Genomic DNA, 20,946 nt, shown 5'->3' with positions numbered 1-20,946 from the left:
TTGAGACGGACTTGAGACGGACTTGAGACGGACTTGAGACGGACTTGAGACGGACTTGAGACGGACTTGAGACGGACTTGAGACGGACTTGAGACGGACTTGAGACGGACTTGAGACGGACTTGAGACGGACTTGAGACGGACTTGAGACGGACTTGAGACGGACTTGAGACGGACTTGAGACGGACTTGAGACGGACTTGAGACGGACTTGAGACGGACTTGAGACGGCCTTGAGACGGACTTGAGACGGACTTGAGACGGACTTGAGACGGACTTGAGTCGAATTTTAGACGGGCTTTAGGCAGAATTTAGATAGAATCTAGACGAATTTAAAATTAAATTTTGACGCATGAAAATTAGACAGACTTCAGACGAAATTGAGACAAATTTTAGACGGTATTGACGTGGATTTCTAGACGGAATTTGAGGTGGAATTGAGGCGGAATTCAGACGGAATTTAGAAAGAATTTAAACAAAATTCATACGGAATTGAAAAGGAACCTAGACGAAATAGAGATGGAATAAAGTTGAAATGTAGACGAAACTGAGATGGATTTAAGGAGGAATTTAGACGAAATTCATATAGAATTGATGCAGAATTTAGACAAAATTGAGAAGGAATTTAGACTAAATTGAAACGAAAAAGAAACAAAATAGACGTGAAATGTATACGGAATTGAGACGAAATTCAAACGGAATTGAGACGAAATTCAAACGGAATTGAGATGGAATTTGAATCGAGATTGAGAAGGAATTTAAACAAAATTGGCACGGAATTGCGACGAATTTGAAACGAATTTGAAACGTAATTTAGACGGACTTTTTACGAAACTGATGGACGGAACTTAAATGGAACTGCTACAGCATTAAGACGGAATTTAGATGACATTGAGATGGATTTAAGCTGGAATTGAAACAGAATCGAGACAGAATTTAAGGTGGAATTGAGGTTAAGTTTTGACGCAATTGGGAAGGAATTAAGAAGGAATTTAAACAAAATTCATACGAAACGTATACAAAATTGAGAAGGAATTTATACGCCATTAAGACGAAACTGAAGCGAAATTGAGACGGAATTTAGATGGCATTTGAGATGGAATCTATACGAAATTGAGACGTTATTGGAACGGAGTTAGATGGAATCCAGACGAATTTGAAATTGAATTTAGACGGACGAAAATTAGACAGATTCAGACGAAATTAAGATGGAATTGAAGTGGAATTTAGAAGACATTGAGACGGAAATTAGGTGGATTTTAGATGGAATTAAGACAGAATTTACCCAAAATTGAGACTGAAATAAGACGGAATTTGGTCTAATTTGAGGTGGAATTGAGGCGAAATTCAAACGCAATTGAGATTGATTTAAAAAGGAATTAAGACAAAATTCACTCGGAATTGATGCAGAATTAAGACAAAATTGCGAAGGAATTTAGACGATATTGAGACGAAAATGAAACTAAATAGAGGTGGAATTTATATGGAATCGAGACGTAATTGAGATGTAATTAAGACGGAATTTAGATGGAATTTGAGTCAAGGTTGAGAAGGAATTTAAACGAAATTGGTACGGAATTGAAACAAAATTGAGACGGAATTGACACGAAATATAGATGAAACTGCTACAAAATTAAGATGGACTTGAGATAAAGTTTGGATTTGAGATAAAATCGACAGGGAATTGAGGTGGAATTTAGGCGGAATTTACACAGAATTAAGAAGGAATTTAGACAAAAATGAATACGGATTTGAGAAAGAATTCAGACGGCATTGAAATGGAATTTAGTTGGAATCTAGACAAAATTGAGACAGAATTGACCCGAAATTGAGACGGAATTCAGATTGAATTTAGTCTCATTTGAGGTGCAATTGAGACAGATTTAAGAAGGAATTTAGACGAAATTCATACAGAATTCATGCGGAGTTTAGACAAAATTGAGAAGGAATTTAGACATTGAGAAGAAAATGAACCAAAATACAGGTTGCATTGATACGGAATTGAGATGTAATGTAGACGGAATTTAGATGGAATTAGAGTTGAGATTGAGAAGGAATTTTAAACGAAATTGGCACGGAATTGAAACGAAATTGAAACGAAATGGAGGTGGAATTTAGAAGGACTTAAGATGAAATTTAGACGGAATGTACACGAAATATAGATGAAACTGCTACAGAATTAAGACGGAATTGAGGCGGATTTAAGGTGGAATTTACACGGATTTGAGGTGGCATTGAAGCGGAATTTATTGAGGAAGAATTTATTGAGGTGGAATTTATTTAGGCGGAATTTATTATTTATTGACTCGGAGTTCAGACAGAATTTAGAAGGAATTAAGATAAAATTCATGCGGAATTGAGAACGGATTTAGACAGCAGTAAGAAGCAATTCAGTAGAATATAGACGAAATTGAGACGGAATTTAGACAGAATTGAGACGCTATTTAGACGAATTTGAGTTGGTATTGAGGTGGAATTTAGACGTAATTGAGAAGGAATTGAGAAGGAATTTAGGCGAATTTCATACGGAATTAACACGGAATTTAGAAAAATTGAGAAGGAATTTAGAGGGAATTAAGATAAAATTCATGCGGAATTGAGAAAGGATTTAGACAGCAGTAAGAAGCAATTCAGTTAGAATATAGACGAAATTGAGAGGGAATTTAGACAGAAGTGAGACGCAATTTAGGCGAATTTGAGGTGGTATTGAGGTGGAATTTAGACGTAATTGAGAAGGAATTTAGACAGAATTTAGACGCTATTTAAACGAATTTGAGTTGGTATTGAGGTGGAATTTAGACGTAATTGAGAAGGAATTGAGAAGGAATTTAGGCGAATTTCATACGGAATTGACACGGAATTTAGAAAAATTGAGAAGGAATTTAGAGGGAAATTATACGGAATGGAACGGATTTAGACGGAATCTAGACGAATTTGAAATGGAATTTTGACGGAAGGAAATTAGACAGACTTCAGACGGAATAATTTAGATAATATTGAGAAGGAATTTAGACGAAAATGAGACGGAATTCAGACGGAATTGAGATGAATTTTAGACGGAATTTAGACGGAAGTAAGACGAAATTTTAGGTGGAATTGAGGGGGAATTGAAACAGAATTGAGAAGGAATTTAGACAAAAATTCATACGGAATTGAGAAATAATTCAGACGGCATTGAGATGGAATTTAGTTGGAATATGGACGAAATTGAGGCGGAATTGAGACGGAAGTGAGACGTAATTCAGACGAAGGTAGAATTGAGGTAGAACTTAGACGCAATTGAGAAGGAATTAAGAAGCAATTCAGGCAAAATTCATACGGAATTGATGCGGAATTTAGACAAAATTGAGAAATAATTTAGACGACATTGAGGCGAAATTAAGAAGGTATTTGAGACGAATTTGAAATTAGACAGACTTCAGACGAAATTGAGATGAAATTGAAGTGAATTTTAGACGGAATTGAGGCGGAATTCAGACATAATCTAGACAGAATTTGAGGTGGAATTGAGGCGGAATTCAGACAGAATTTAGAAAGAATGTAGACAAAATTCATACGGAATTGAGAAATAATTTGGACGGCATTGATATGGAATTTTGTTTGAATATAATCGAACTTGAAACGTAATTTAGACGAAAGTGAGACGAAATTTAGACGATTTTGAGGTGGAATTGAGGTGGAATTGAGGTGGAATTGAGGTGGAATTTAGACGCAACTGAGAAGGAATTTAAATGGAATTTAGACGAAATTCATACGGAATTGATACGGAATTAAGACTAAACTGAGAAGGAATTTAGACGACATTAAGACGAAACTGAATCGAAATTGAGGCAGAATTAAAACGGAATTTAGACGTAATTGGAACGGATTTAGATGGAATCGAGATGAATTTGAAATGTAATTTAGACGGACGGAAATAAGAAAGACTTCAGACGAAATTGGAATGCAATTGAAGTGGAATTTAGATGACATCCAGACGGAATTAAGATGGAATTCAGCCGAATATGAGACGGAATTCAGACGGAGTCTAAACGGCATTCGAGGTGGAATTGAGGCGGAATTCAGACGGAATTTAGAAAGAATTTAGACAAAATTCATACGGAATTGAGAAGGAACTTAGACGACATTGAATTAAGTTAGAATATAGACGAAATTGAGACGGAATTTAGACGCAATTGAGACGGAATTCATATGGAATTTAGTCTCATTGAGGTGGAATTGAGGCGGAATTTAGACGCAATTGAGACGGATTTATGAAGGAATTTAGACGAAATTCATACGGAATTGATGCGGAATTTAGACAAAATTTAGAAAGAATTTGGACGACATTGAGACTAAACTGAAGCGAAATTGAGGCGAAATTGAGACGGAATTTGAGACGAAATTTGAGACGGAATCTATACGGGATTGAGACGTAACTGGAACGGATTGAGATGGAATCTAAACGAATTTGAAATGGAATTTAGACGGATGGAACTTAGAGATGGAATTGAAGTGGAATTTAGATTACGGAATTCAGACGGAATTGAGATGGATTTTACAAGGAATTGAGGTGGAATTTAGAAGGTATTTGATGAGATGGAATTGAGGTGGAATTTAGACAGAATTTAAAAGGAATTAAGATAAAATTCATACGGAATTGAGAAACATTTAGTCGATGTAATTTGGTTGGAATATAGACAAAATTGAGACGCAATTTTCACGTAATTGAGAATGACTTTAGATGGAAGTGAGATGAACGTTAGGCGAATTTTTGGTGGAATTTAGACGCAATTAAGAAGGAATTTATTGAGATGAAACGGAAGCGAAATTAAGACGAAATTTGACACAAAATCAATACGGAATTGAGATGTAATAGGGATGGAATTTAGATAAAATTCAGCCTGAATTCTGAATAAATTCAAAAGAATTTATACGGAATTGAGATTGAATTTGAGTCGAGATTGAAATTTCTTCTTCTTCTTCGCATTTCAAGCTTATTGCATATCGCATATTGATTTATTGCGTGCTCTCAACTTAGTGTTCTAGATGCACTTCCACTGTTATTAATTGCGAGCTTTCGATGCCTGTACAATTTTTTCATTGATATGATTCTGTGGCAAGTCCAATCATACTTCTATGCCCAGGGAAGTCGAGAAATTTTCCAATTTTCCAACCCGAAAAATTCCTAGACCGAACCGGGAATCGAACCCAGCCACCTCCAGCATGGTCTTGCTTTGTAGCTGTGCCTTTACCGACTGAGCTAAGGGAGGCCCCTAAATCTAGATGGAATTGAAACGAAACTGAGGTGGAATTTAGACGGACTTTGTAACGGACTTAAGACGAAATTGAGACGGAATTGACACGAAATTAAGATGGAACTGCTACAGAATTGAGACGAAATTTAAATGAAATTGAGAATGATTTCAGAAGGAATTGACACGAAATTGAGATGGAATTTAGACAGAAGTGAAACGGAATTGAGACGACATTGAGATGAAACTGAAGCGAAATTGAGACGAAATTTAGACGGAGTTTGAGAGAGAGTTCAGATTAAATTCCGGTGGAATTGAGACGGAATTGAAATTGACCTTGAGTTGAGATTGGGACAGAAGGATTTTAAGACGGAACGGATTTAGAAGGAATTGAGACAAAGTTTAGGTATTGATAGGAAATTGAGGTGGAATTTAGACGGATTTTGAGACGGACGTAAGACGAAATTTAGACAGAATTGACACGAAATTTAAATGAAACTGCTACAGAATTGAGATGGAATTCAGATGAAATTGGGACTGATTTGAGACGGAATTTAGACGAATTTGAGGTGGAATTGAGGCGGAATTGAGACGCAATTGAGACGAAATTAAGAAGAAATTTAGAAGAAATTCATGCGGAATTGAGACTGAATGGAGACAAAATTTTACTTCTCAATGTTGTCTAAATTCAGTCTCAATTCCGCATAAATTTCTTCAAAATTCCTTCTTAATTCCGTCCTAATTACGTCTCAATTCCGCCTCAATTCCACCTCAAATTCGTCTTAATTCCGTCTCAAATTCCATCTCAATTCCATCACAAATCAGTCCCAATTTAGACGACATTGAGACAAAATGGAAACAAAATTTGAGACGTAAGTTAAACGGAATTGAGACGTGCTTGGGACGGACATTAAACGGAATTTAGATGGAATTCAACCAAAATTCAGATCAAATTAAGGTGGATTAAATTTAGACGAAATTGAGACTGAATTCAAACGAAATTGAGGTGGAATTTAAATGGACTTGAAGACGGACTTCAAATGAAATTGCGACAGACGATTTAGATGAAACTGCGTCCGAATTGAGACGGAATTTAGCTGAAATTCAGATGGATTGGAAATCGAAATGAGACGGAATTGAGATGAAAGTAAGGCTGAATTGATCAGAAATTAATATGGAATTCAACCGGAATTCAGAGTTTTTGTTTGTCTTGTCCGCCGTCTCGATAAGTCTCATCGTCGCCCACTGTTCACCATAGCTGGTCGAACTCCAGACGAATCTAGAACCACACTACCGTTCACAACCGGCGACATCGCTCTGATGAGACAACGAAACCCTACCCCCAGGCTCCTATCCTTCGACAATGTACCCCTCTAACTTCGGGTTAAAGGGTGATACGGTCAAAATTTGGTCAAGGGAAAACGCGTGTAAATCGGTGAAATCGTTTATTTAAAAAATCAAATTAAATTTCGTTTTTCAAGTTCAATTAGTATAAAATTCAGGAAAAATATTCAGTTAGGCTTCCGCTTTTCCCAATCCGAATTGCCGGTCCTTACGCTTGACCCCTGCCATCAGATTTTGTACAGCCACCTTGCACTGAAAATAAAATTTCGTTTATACAACGAAATCGCTCGTTTGCTCCACGAATCTTTTCGTTGTTATCTGCAACGAAATATACTCGTACTTTTTATGAATGTAGTTTCGTTAAAATTGCAACCTTCGCTCCTGATTATATTTCGTATTGGGAACGAATGTTTTATTATGTAAATACGAATTATTCGTACGACATAACCCCTGGATTGAAAATAGTACGAACTATTTGTATTCTCCTAAAACAACATGCATACATTGCACGAAAAACCATGAAGTGGAACGAAAATTTCGTTGAAATATAAAACGCCTTTCATGGTTTTCGTTGGATATACGAAAACATTCGTACGACCCCGCGGTGGAACAAAAATATACTACACACCAATACGACTATGTTTATGTGTGTTAGTGGATCGCAAGACCTGCATGTGTGTGTGTTTATCCCTTGCGTATGTGTGTGTTTTAAGTCTCCCTCACGCATGTATGTGTATGTCTTATGACACACTGGGTGAGAAGCCATCACGCCTACCACTACACCAAAACATGACTTCGATTTTGCAACCCAGCAAATTTTACTACACGGCCAATAAAATGAACCCAAATTTGAGATCAGTTTACTCATAAATCCCTAAAAGTGCAGGAACTCAGCGATGAGTAAATTTGCCTAAAAATGCATGTTATGATTAAAATACTAGATACAATTAATTTAGAAATTTTGTATATTGATATAACTGAAACCAAATGTTACTCTGGAATGTTCTTGGGATGAATAAGCAAAAGCATGTTTCCTTACTTTCAGCAGCATATTATAAGAACAAGCAACTTACAGCAAAAACAGAAAAACAAGTACGGGAACGGGCTTAATAATACTTAAGATAAGATGTACAGTCTACTCTTTAAAACTCGATATTGAAGGGACCATCGAGTTAGGGAGCAATAACGAGTTGCGAAGCTTGGATTTCCATCGACTTAGGGAGGAATCCAGTAAGGGAGAGTTGACTGTTATTATATTGTAATGATGCATCACTGGGAAAATTTTCAACAAATATGTTTCTTCCACTCCACATACAATGAAAATTGAAAAAATTAACACAAGTGAACAACTATAGTATAGAGTTTCAGTGATATTTATTTCCTGTTATTTTAGTAGGTTGGTCTTTCTTTGAACATGTGGATGTTAAATAGATATTCTGTTTACATTTAAATCTAGAGATTTACTTATAATAACTGGTATGGGAAAACCGGTTTTCCATCGACCCTCACTGGAATTATCTAAAGAGTAACTTTCCATTCGCTTACGCTTACGCATCGAAGATTCACGGTGCTTTTATGATGTTTTTTTATGTTGTTGAAAATGATGTTGGATGTTAAGATGGTTTCGCGAAGGTTCCGAAATATTCTATCTCCTAGAACTCTCAGTTGACCAAATCGCACATAGGATCGTACTGTTCTGTATAAGCGAAGTTAAATTTATGCTACCGAAGACTGATCACAGCTTACGGTGCTCTGTTTAGTTTTGGCAGCTGCAAAAGATGAAATACGTTAAAAACAAAGTTGATACACACTTATTATATTATATTATATTATATTATTGCCAACTTCGGTAATTCTGTACCGAACTTTTAACAGCTGAACGTTCGGCAAAACTTTTCAAAAGCTGTTTCACTAAATTAAAATTTTGAAACACAGTCGATCTTGTTTAAATAAAGGAGTCTTGATATTGTGGTTTTCCTAGTTTTAAATAATGAATTAACACGCCTGATTTTTACCGAACAGTTTAGCTGTTGAAAGGTCGGTAAAAATTACCGAAGTCGGTTACCATTTCTAAGTGTGTAGCAACCACAAATGGCCGTTAGCATGGCTGATTTGCTTTGTTCAGTCATGATAGCGGCTATTTGTGGATTCTACTAATCTTCTCCTTAAAACATATTTTAACCGTAAGAATATCGGATTTACCTTTTATTTCATTTAGCAACAAATAGGTGGGCGGTTTGGTTTTGGCCCCATTATACTTAATATGGTAGAACGTTCTGTTGATAAAATCCCACATGGGCTCACATCTTTCTGAATACGCAAAATTAAAAAGATGGTAAGCTTTAAAGCTAACATCGATAGCCTTCGCGAGGCTATAAAATTTGTAGGTTATGTTTTCGAAGTCTACCATTATATATGAACAATTTTCCAACGTTCCTATGACCGTCATATACGGCGGTATAGAGGATTCTTTTTTAACTTTCTCATCATATTTCTGTTTGTATTCAGTTTCTGTGGCGCAAACCATAATGAACGCCTCTTGTGACTCTTTAACGCTATAAAATCGTCGTTTGGCCTCAATTGGTTGCTGATTCCTGATCCTGGAGTACGGCAAAATCGTTTGCATTAGACGGAACACTATGGCGGCTGAAGTATCTAAAATATACAAGAAAATTGCATACAATGTTGATAGAAACAAAACTTAACTGATTTAATTACTTTTTAATAGATTGCTTTTTTTATCATTTAGTGTTTTCAACAAATCTTTATCTTCTGCCGTCTTAATTGATGAATGATGTTTGGGGAAAATTTCTTCTACCATTAGGTCCACAAACTTTTCCAATGAATCGAGTAACTCATTTTTTTGGCCGTATAGGTGCACAAAATCAGATTCGATCTGTTCATTAAAAAAAAGATTATTAATGTTTGGTGCTTGAACAAAAATTTAAAGTCAGAAATACCATTCGATAACCATCAGGATTTTTGTATTGTGACCAAACGTCAAATACGTGCTTCAAAGAGTTCTCTTGTTGTCGTAAAGCGTTAAGCCGCGTCGCAGCGCATCCAACCCAATGAGCTATTTTTTCCTCGTAGCTCATGGTAGCCATTTCATGCTTCAGAGCACGGATGTGTAATTCCTCGTCTTCTCCAATCGGATAATTTTTAGCTGGATTTCCATCTACGGACTTCGTGCTCTTTTCACCGGCCGATTTCCGGTTGAGATTGTTTTTCCAATTGCGATATTTATGGTAAAGTTTTCCTAACGGCGCACCATTTTTCCGTTCGACATAGTAGTAGGCCTATGAAAAAATGCACCATAGTTGTATTTGACATTTACGAAACCAACCTGTCGTTGCAGCTGAATTCAAGCTGAACATTGCATTAGGTCCTAGGACATTGATCGATTCTCTTCGTCGACTTTCTCTTTCGTTAATAACTTGAGCACATAACCGTTTCATGTCGTTTTTGTCGTATTAGAAGGTAGATAATAGCTGCTTTCATCGATCTGGCTGCTCAAAACAGCTGGGAATGTCTTTAGAAAGTCGACGAAGAGAATCTGTCAATGTTACTTAGGACCTAATGCAATGTTCAGCTTGATGACGAAATCTCGATGAATTTTTCTAAAGATCATATCGACAGTGAGCATGCATAAGGGCCTATACGCGATGATCGATTCTCTTCATCGATTTTCTCCTTTGTTAATAACTCGCTAGATTTAACGTTTCTCGGTGCGTTAGCTGTTGCTTTTGATAACCAATACAACCTGTTACTACTCTGCATTGAACAAATTCTAGAAAATTGTTTCGCAATGCAAAGAGAAAATCGATGAAGAGAATCGATCATCGCGTATTCGCCCTTATGCATGCTCACTGTCGATATCTACTTTGATCAATTCAAGCTGAAGCTCTTCGTCGACTTTCTCTTTCGTTAATAACTTATTCACAGAACCGTTTCTTGATGTAATAGATAAAAGCTTCTTTTATCGGTTTATGTGCTGAAAATACCTGGGAATGTCTAAATGACTGTGGGGATGTAAAGAGAAAGTCGACGAAGAGAATCTGTCAATGTTACTTAGGACCTAATGGAATGTTCAGCTTGAATTCTCTTCCTCGACTTTCTCTTTTGATAAACACTGCTATGCAAACAGATTTCGTGACATTTGTACCACATAGATTGATAAAGGACATTCTTATAGCGTCCAAAATGTCTAATACAACAGGGAAAGGTTTTGAAAAAGAAAGTTCGACAGTGAGCATCCATAAGGGCGAATACGCGATGATCGATTCTCTCCATCGATTTTCTCTTTGCATTGCTACAGCTAAGCGAAACAATTTTCTAGAATTTGTTCAATGCAGAGTAGTAACAGTGTATTGGCTATCATAAGCAACAGCAAACGCATCGAGACACGTTAATTCTAGCGAGTTATTAACTAAAGAGAAAATCGGCGAAGAGAATCGATCATCGCGTATACGCCCTTGTGCATGCTAACTGTCGAGTTTATGAAAAGAATCGAATCGATGCAGCTAGGACCTTTTGAAATGTTTATCTAGAAATAAATCCTATAGGAATTTGTGAAAACACAATAAGAAGGTTGACTCAAAAGACATGTTGCGCAGTAATTATAAAAGAGTGGTTTTTTTAAGTTGTGCTTCATCCAAATTAACTTTAAGATCATTAAAATTATACAAACCATCACTTCTCCTGGAAAAACCTGGATAATTTGTTCAGCCAGCAACGAGCAGCCTTTGACGGTCAAGTCATGCTTGTATTCGATGCAGAACTGCAGAATAGATTCCAACAACAGCTTCCGGAGGTTATCGTTGAGAGCTTTGTTCCGATCATATGCGCTGATCAAGTTTAAACCATATTGGTTGGATTTCAATATTGTGTTTAAGTTAATCGATATTTCGCTGGAGCTAGATTGCGGTATCCACACAGTCTCATTTACCGTAGCTTTGTTCGGATTCAGTTGCGAAAAATTTATTCGTGAATCGGAGTTCGTGACTGAGTCAACGCCGGTTGCTGAGCTTGTAGCTCTTATCCATTTGTTCCAGTGGTAATTAAATTCGATTTGTGCCCCCAGTGGGATACACGCTTGGTTAATAATCGTTATGGCCAGTTCCGGAGTAAGGTGCTTCAGTACACCGACATACATATGTTGACCTGTTCATGTAAAATTATGGATGTTAGTATCCTTTTGGAAGGGAATAAATATGAGATGCAATGTGACTTACTATAGAAATACGAAAAAAGATCCCCAAGATTCCAACTGTTGAGCAACGCATGCAATTCGAGTATATCAGTATCGGTGCTTCCGTACTGCTGGACAAGCTGTTGGCATGTACATGTTCCGTCTGTTGTATTAAGATTCGGTGCCCGTGATTCGTCTTCATCCGGGTTTAATACGTTATCTTCGTTTTCAACGTTCATGATGTTTATCACAGGAATTTGACAAAAATCTGCTAAATTCACGAATTGCGTCATTGTTTCTGGACTATTTTGCGTTGATATCATTGGTGCATCGGGTTGTTCTTGTGAGGGATTCATCATCTAGCGATAGCACAGCTTTGAGACATACATCAATACGATAAACATACTATTTTTTGTGTGAATATGCTAATTTAGCAATATTGCTTCGGCCTTATCATGTTCAACCCCCGAGCCGTTTTGTGGAGGTTGATAGGGGGGCCAGCTAAATTGTCGATGCACAAAATGTAGTATTCGCTTTGTTCTAAGGGATTGCACGTTTCGATTGCATAAGCGGCGTAGTGTTCATAATAGTTATTAACTTTAATTCTCTTACAAACAACGTGGATACATGGAGAACCCACGAATAAGATTATTTCGTTTATTTGAAATATTGTAACATTTTCAACTGAAACTGCATCTAGATATTGACAAATATAAAAACCTTGTTTGTACTTTTTTGATTTATAGATGCATTTTGAATAGCAAAGAAAATTGTTACGATCAAAGTTATGATTCTCACAGAAGACTTTAATCAAATCAAAGTGTATTGTAATGATAGCGTGATGGGGTTGTACGGTATACGCTGGCTTAGCAGGCTCTAGTATGGCATGGGCGAACTTCAGCTGATACTTTTTTGCAATGGAGATGCATATGTTTTTTCGGCTTGTTATGTTGCGAGCATACGTCTTGAATTCCTTATGCTTCGCTTCAAAACGAAAAGACCAATAATGCCTTGGAGGTCCTGATTGCAGAACCACTGTATAATAATGCAACAGAATATGGTGTTTGGGCTTCAACGTGTCTTTGAACAGTTGAACGTAATCTTGGTGGTGTTTATTGATTATAAAACGTAGTCGTTCTGCCAAATCATGTGAAATTTCAAAAGAAAGAAGAACATCAATCAATTCTAGCAAATTCAAAAGAAACAACCATACTTCATCGTCACCCGGAATGAGGTCACCAACCATAAGAGGAAATAGATGTATAAAACACATCATCTCTCTCGCAGTCATTTTCAAGTGGAACTTGTTTAAGTGAGCTTGGGTAATTTCAGGGGATATATTGTCAATCTCTATTTCCCCATAGTTAAACATATGTTTACGTGTGTTTAATGTTTCTATCGTTAGATATTTGCTTGATATGAAGTATCCGATGATATGACAAATATCGTAGTGGCAGACACCCTCAAAAACGTCGTGCATTAAATCTACAGCATAGTTGGTAGTCACGTGGAAAGACTCGATAGTATTAAAAATACATTGTTCTTTAATGCCTGTTGAACTGAGGTCATTGGCCGCTACATCTTCAGAATAATTTTGGGTGTTACGGGACAAACTCATATTATCTGTGCTCAAAGTATGCGTAATTGACTTAGGAGTTTTGCAAAATCTGCAGAAAAACTGATGATTGAATGATGAGGTGAATCCAAGAACTTTATTTAGACCCAAATTGTCTCCTATAAAAAGTGCTAGAACAAAATGAACTTTCTTTTTTCCTTCTGATGTTTCTATGAGAATTCCATTCTCCTCTATATCCCGAATAGACCGAATTAAGGCGCTTAAGCATTTCTCGTTACCGAACTCCTTGTAATCGTGTCCTTTGATAATTGCTGCCAAGTAAATTTCTGAGTTTTCTACAACCGGAAATGAATAATATACAAAAGATACAGGATCAGTATGCGTCCCAAGGGCGTTATTGATTTCAGAATCGTCAATGTAAAGAAAAAACGGCAAAACAATTTTTCCCGCATCAACAAATGGTTTACTTTTTGCACGCCATAACGCGCCATTGATAAAATGTGCATTTAGCAACGATCGATTAGCAATCGATTCCATATTTTCAAGTGTATGGAGAAGCAAGTCATTTTTCTCAAAAACTTTACGAAATTGAAATGATAGGGGTAGTAGAACTCCCGTAACATCAACCTCATCGTAGACAATTTCTCCCCGACAGTATTTTTCACCAATCTCTTTGTTGATTTCGAATTCCTCATAACCGCTTACGTAGTCATTTTGTGAAAGCCAGTTGAACAATTGTTGCTCATTTTCACATCTGTAGAATGGATTTGATATTTCTTGAACGAGTGACGTTAACTGTAAGCGATGCTCCAAGTCATTATTATTACAATGCTGGCTCAAAAAATTTCTTACTGAGCCAACAATTGGATTGATAATTTCATTCATCACGCTTTTTTGAATGTTTAAAACATCTTTCCGCGTAAAATTGTTATTATTGTGAAGCTTAAGAGTGAATTTAATACCACTCTTGTCAATTGAAACCTTATCTTGGGGGACGTCAATCGAAGGCAACACAGATGATTGATTATAATCTGACAATGATGCTGATTCAAATATAGGTTGGTTTTGTTGTAAAACGGATGAAGACAATGGATCGGAGGATGGATTGCTGGGTGAAGATAGAGGAGGATGCTGTTGTTTTTGGATGTGACCTTTAAAGTGACGAGTCAATGAACTTAAAGTGACAAACAAGGTGTTGCAATTACCATGATATGTACATTGATAGTGATGGTTCTCAGGAAATTCATGGAACAATTTAAAATGATTTGTCATAAATCTAATTGAGTCAAAGCGAATACCACAAATATAGCAATCCATTTCTATGACTCTGAGCCAAAAAAAAGCTTATATGCTCGTATATGTATGTTTCTGTATATGGTTCACGCTCACCTGAAAGTCAGACAAAATATGATATTTCAGGCATAAAATTTGATAACGGAACAAAATCATTTGTAAACCAACTTTCTAAGGCCATTTACACGCGAACCAAAGTACGCCCACGAAAACCAATACCACTTACGGAAAGGTGAGAGTTGCTCCCATCCGATGATAATGTTGGTTTGCGTGAGCGTACTTCGGTTCGCATGTAAAGGGACTTAGAAAGTTTGTTTACAAATGCTTTTGTGCCGAATTGGATGTTAGTTGTATTAGAAGCTAGATAATAGCTTTTTTCATAGATTTGTGTTAGTTGGGAATGTCTTAACATGGCCGTGAGGATGCAAAGAGAATTTGTCAATGTTACATAGGACCTAATGCATTGTTCAGCTTGAAATGTTAATCCAAGCAGGATTTTCCCTCTCAAATAAATAAATAAATAAATTAAAAAATTAACAAGAGAAAATCGACTAAAAGAATCGATAATTGCAGTTAATTAAATTAATATTAGGGGAACTGGAAGACAGTTGGGCAACGCGATATTTGATCACTTCCCCCCATGGATGCAATATGCAAAATACTGAGAAATCCTAATTTCCGGATGTTTTTTGTCACGTCGAAATAACCTCAAAAAAGAATACGTACGAAAAAACCATCCGGAAATAAGGATTCCTCACTGTATTTTGTATTTTTAAGGGGATGAGAAAAAAAACTCTGTAACTAGGTACTTACTCAGTTTTGGCTCGTCAATTTTTTTTCCTGCCTAATTTCACTTAAAAACGCACTTCTTGCAGAACTTAGCTTAGAGAACTTAGAACTTAGCGAACTCTGAACGCGTCGCGACGAAGGCAATGAACTGAATGCGATTGGATTTTTATATGAAAACGGATTTGCACAACGCATACTAATAAGCGCTTGTATACACGAATTGTTTTCGTATCACATACGAAAGCAGATTTTACGTTACGAAAGTAACTTCGTGTATTTTACAAATTAACCGTAAAGTTAACATTTTGTCCGATGACATGCAACACGAATGCTTCGTATGATCAACAAAAACATAGTGTTATGTACGAAAACTCTTTCTACGAAATAAGCGTGAGAGGATTAACGAAACAATATTTTCAGTGTGTCCACCTTCTTCGCCGCAGAAAGCCAGTTTGCCTTGAACTGCTGCTCGCCCTTAGCAGTTTTTTGGTCTTCTTTAGGTTCCGCTTGACAATAGCCCAGTATTTCTCAATTGGGCGGAGCTCTGGCGTGTTGGGAGGGTTCTTGTCCTTGGGAACCACCTGCACGTTGTTGGCGGCGTACCACTCCATGGCCTTTTTACCGTAATGGCAAGATGCCAAATCCGGCCAAAACAGTACGGAACAACCGTGTTTCTTCAGGAAAGGCAGCAGACGTTTATTCAAACACTCTTTCACGTAAATTTCTTGGTTGACAGTCCCGGAAGCTATGAAAATGCTGCTTTTCAAGCCACAGGTACAGATGGCTTGCCAAACCAGATATTTCTTTGCGAACTTTGACAGTTTCATGTGCTTGAAAACATCTGCTACCTTTCCCCTTCCTTTTGCCGTATAAAACTCCTGTCCCGGAAGCTGCTTGTAGTCGGCTTTGACGTAGGTTTCGTCGTCCATTACCACGCAGTCAAACTTCGTCAGCATCGTCGTGTACAGCCTCCGGGATCGCGCTTTGGCCGTCGTATTTTGTTTATCATCGCGATTTGGAGTCACTACCTTCTTGTAAGTCAATAGTCCGGCTCGTTTTTTGGCTCGATGCACGGTTGTAGACGATACACCCAGCTTATTTGCGGCATCTCGGAGAGAGAGGTTAGGGTTTCGCTTGAAACTACCGGCAACTCTCTTTGTCGTCTCAGCGGCTTCCGGTTTTCGATTTCCCCCCGATCCAGACTTCCTGGCTGTCGACAAACGTTCCCCAAACACTTTAATTACATTTGTAACGGTTGATTTGGCAACTTTTAGCGATTTTGCCAACTTTGCGTGCGAGTAGCTCGGATTTTCGCGATGCGCGAGCAAAATTTTGATACGCTGCTCTTCTTGCTTGGACGGCATTTTGACAACTGAAGAGTGAATTCCAAAATCAAAATAGGAGCAACATTCTACACACACACACCTTCAAAATGAGGGGTGTTCAGGTTTTTTAAATGCAAAATTGAAAGAAATACGTCAAGTTGATATTGACCAAATTTTGACCGTATCACCCTTTAGCCGCGAGTATTCGGCCCAACTCCTACTAGACATAGAATTAAGTGAATTTTGTTACAAACAAAGAACAATGAATTATCGGCTCCGTAAAGCAATGAATTATCGGCTCCGTAAAGAATTTGAGACGAAATCAAAGCGGTATTGAGACAGACTTTAGATGGAATTCATATGGAATTTAGATTAAATTGAGATGGAATTGCGGCGAAATTTTGACGGAATTTTGACGGAATTTAGTCGAAACTGAGACGGAGCTTAGACGGAAATGAGATGAAATTAAGACCGTCCTGCCATTTGGTTCAGTGACGAATAGGGCGCGTTCTGCCAGGTTGGTCGAGGCTGATTTCATGTATAAGTAAGTGATGACATTAGTCATTGGTCACACTTTAGAAGGTGCATTTCATATAGTTGCATTGAAATACTTTAAATCGTGTGAAGTTTAAATGATCCCTCATTTCACAATCTATGAACCATTATTTCACAGCACTGCTCATAACGTATATTGCTATATCTTTTCCAGTACCATGGAGTCAACAAAGTTAAAGTGAAAGACGAGCTGCAAAATGGAGCACATGCAATACGACAATGGAGTGATGCTAGTTGAGAAAATATTCGGTGATTGGTATTGTCTATTTTCCGCGCTGGTGTTACAGTTTTATAAGTCGCAACTGAAGATCACCGTACAAAGATAATGGAATATCGTCTAGTTGTCGTGGAACACATCAAAAATAACATGGAGGACTTTTGGGAGACTAGCAGTGATTCTGACTGGAGAAAAATGATACACATTTTTATTTGTTTTTAACGATAGTTTGTGATTTTTTTTTCAGATTATATCTTTTTCTGAAAAGGCAATCCAGTTTCCTAAAATTTTATCTCTAACGTCATTTCGATTCCATAATCCTTTTTCATGCTATAATTTATTGAAAAATATCGAAGACGCCATTTTGAAAATGTTGGTTTCAAAATGGCAAAAATCCAGCACAAACTGCGTGCATTGCCCCCTAGTGAACAATTATGCGAAGTTTCATGGAATTCGCAGAAAAAGAAAGCAAAATCGTCCCACCAACAGCATTTATTTCAGTGGCTCTACAACCTTCATAGCCCAATAACCCTACCCAAAATAACATCTTTCGAAGAATTCAATTCATCCATCCACCCGGAGGTTATCAGTTGAATTATTAAATTTCCTTCGTTCGAATGGACCATGCTCTGCATATTTCATTTGGGAAAAACAACCAACCACCAAAATAGAAACTTACCATCCTCTTCTGCAACTTTGTATAACAGCGTACGAGTGCAGCAAGTCAGATGAAATCTGAAAGGGAAAATGATGAAAAGAAATGCTAGATCAGTCATTTGCGTTCAACAAAAAACACAGTTTTCTAAGACTTGAAAATAGATCATGTGATTGCACTGTACTGATGAAAAAGCAAGATCCTAATATAAAGCAAATTGAAAGGGGTGCCGATAGTATCCAGTTTCGCTTCGTAGATCCATCCAATTAACTAACTGACGAAAACGGACTTGTTCAACTCGGTTCAGTTGGCAGAAAACCACCCATCACTGAGCTAGCTGTACACGACTCAGAATTGATATAGCCCGTTACGACATCAATTTTCCCCTTCATCAGCCACCGCAACCTGTCAGAGATGTGTCAGAGTGGATCCCGAGCCGAGCGAAACATCTGCTCCCGCTGTCGGTGTCTGACAGATTGCTCCGTCACTTGACATCGTCAAACGAACATCGTAAAGTTCTGTTCGATATCTCCTCGTCCCAGACGCGCTCGTTCCGTCCCGTCTATTAAAATGCAAAGTGCGAGCATATCGTAAATTTTACATGAAGCATAAAGCTTTACATCTCGCCAACGACAACGACGAAAATCGTATAATCCCTCCGTTCGAAAGCAATTCACTGCCATAGTTTCGCCCAGTTTAAATGTGGGTAATAATTTTGCAATTCCAGCGATGAAAAAAAAAGGACAAACGCCACCATCGTCATGAAAAGCTCGTTTTCGGGCGGCGAAAGTTGCACCGGGTAAATTTAAGTACAAGTCAAACATGGAAATCAGGTTACTAAAAGAGTGGTAGGTACTTCATCAGAATGCGTCCGTCGGTGTGGAATTGAGAACAAAAGAAGGAGTTGCCAAGAGTTTTGCCCGAAAACGGAGAAACAACTGCGAAAATAAATGTGTTCAAATAATAAATTACTTTGGCCGTTTGTTTGACTCTCTTGGTTCTGGTCCGGGTGTCTATTTGCTCGGCGAATAAAGTTGCTCGAGTGTGTGTATGTGTGTTTGCATGGGTTGACTGGTGGCGTGACGACAAGTAAGTTGACTCTTTTTGCTAATTGGATACGGAGCTCGTTGTGTTCTGAATGGCAATCATAAATGCAAAATAATAATGATTACGAACCTCGTAATGAGCAATCGTCGCATTGTGGAAGTTTTTAATTTCAATTCGGGAACTTTCTCGAAAGCGTAAATAAAGGTTGAACACAAAAACATCCGTACAGGATTGGTGGGGTCTTTGCACGAGCTCGTTTTTTGGCAAGGAGGAAACCTTCAAAAGGCCATAATGCCACAGCTTGACGACCAAGTGCACGGTCGCGGTGAAACGATATGTGGGATTATTACCACCGACAAACTGACATGACACTTAATTCTGACCTATGCCTGAAAATCGTAAACGGCCGATTTAAATGTGCAGTGATCCAAACTGTCAAAACCATAGGATTTTTTTTATTTAGATCAAAATTATTTGCCCAGATTAGATCAGACACGAACCAATTCATAACTTCTGCATGCGGGCTCATGGCTTAGCTAAATATTTCCCGCGAACACGGAGCCAGATGGCAGTAGTGTGCTTTGGTCAGAAAATTTTAAATTTGGACGCCTTGCCCTTTTTCCCCCGGAACCACTTATCGTGTTACTTCGGAGAGGACCGTGCACCTCACTTTACCTTAACGGCGCTTCCACTTCGCTGATCGTCTCTCCAATTTGTGAGCGTCGCGTTCTACTCGGCTAATCCCCGGTGGTGGATTCAGCCTACTCTGACGGAGAGTTCTCCCATTTTCGCTGCAGCGCTGACATGATCTGCGTTACTGCTTTGCTGACGGCGTTAAAGGTGCCCTCTTCCCGAAACATTTCTTCGACGACATTCTCCGCGCTAAGGGCGAGCATCTCCTCTCGCACAGCATCAAATCTAGGACATTCGAAGACCACGTGCTCTGGTGAATCTTCCACATTCCCACACTCCGGACAGAAGGGTGACGTTGTGTGTCCGAACCGATGGAGGTACTTCCGGAAGCAGCCATGACCAGACAAGAACTGCGTCAAGTGGACGTTGGACTTCTCCATTAGAGTGATGCAAAATTTGAAATTTTCGCTCCACAATACTTAAACGATTCCAAATCGGATCCTGACTAATCTCTCAAAATTTGAACCCATTTGGTGAGAAACTGAGATGGCACAAACCATTTGAAGTTTGTATGGGAATTACTATGGTAAAACCAAGATTTTTTTCATGTCTATCTAATAATTCACTAAATCGGTCTTCCTCAAAAACTTTCAATTGTACTTGTAAAAAGCCAGCTACAACTTTGCGGAAGATCACTTTTTGATTAAATGCAAGGATCGAAAGTTATCAATGGTTCAAGGCGCTGATGTCTTATGATCATGCTCAATCAACTGCTCAGCAGGCAACATTGGTGTTTCTGGGGCGTTGAATAGGACACAAAAATCATGGCTACTATGTCACACTTCAAAATACAGTGTTGCCTACAGAGCAGCTGCTTGATCATGTCATAAGTTTACCAATCTCTTAAATAATTAATAACTATTTCCTGTCTCGTTTTACATAGAAACGATCTTGAGCAAAGTTGTAGCTGAGAAAATTTTCTATAAGAATAGTTATCGAGCTGTCTTGCAGCTCAATATGGAAAAAGACTAGAAGGCAATGAACAAAAAGTTGAGATTTCCCATAGTAATTTACATGTAAACTTCAAAT

The 20,946-nt window shown here is 37.9% G+C and overlaps 1 protein-coding gene and 1 long non-coding RNA gene across 3 annotated transcripts in view; both read right to left on the bottom strand.

Moving 5' to 3' along the window:
• Positions 1–20,946, bottom strand: part of LOC135698614 (5-hydroxytryptamine receptor 1-like) — a 272,267-nt gene that overhangs the window by 77,815 nt on the left and 173,506 nt on the right. For both annotated transcript variants that reach the window (XM_065218669.1, XM_065218668.1), the window contains one exon: positions 18,202–18,257. The gene's annotated coding sequence lies outside the window, so the exon portion shown is untranslated. The remainder of the gene's footprint in view (positions 1–18,201; positions 18,258–20,946) is intronic.
• On the bottom strand, positions 7,980–9,869 carry LOC135698578 (uncharacterized). Its single transcript, XR_010517493.1, has 4 exons — positions 9,537–9,869; positions 9,295–9,472; positions 8,779–9,231; positions 7,980–8,345 (listed from the first exon to the last, which is right to left on the bottom strand). It is a non-coding gene; the product is annotated as an uncharacterized LOC135698578 (long non-coding RNA).

This window comes from Ochlerotatus camptorhynchus, unplaced genomic scaffold, assembly GCF_037179485.1.
Source record: "Ochlerotatus camptorhynchus isolate MF236.1 unplaced genomic scaffold, CSIRO-AGI_Acam_v1.1 ptg000091l, whole genome shotgun sequence".
Lineage (NCBI taxonomy): Eukaryota > Metazoa > Arthropoda > Insecta > Diptera > Culicidae > Ochlerotatus > Ochlerotatus camptorhynchus.
This window is presented reverse-complemented; position numbering and strand designations above follow the sequence as displayed.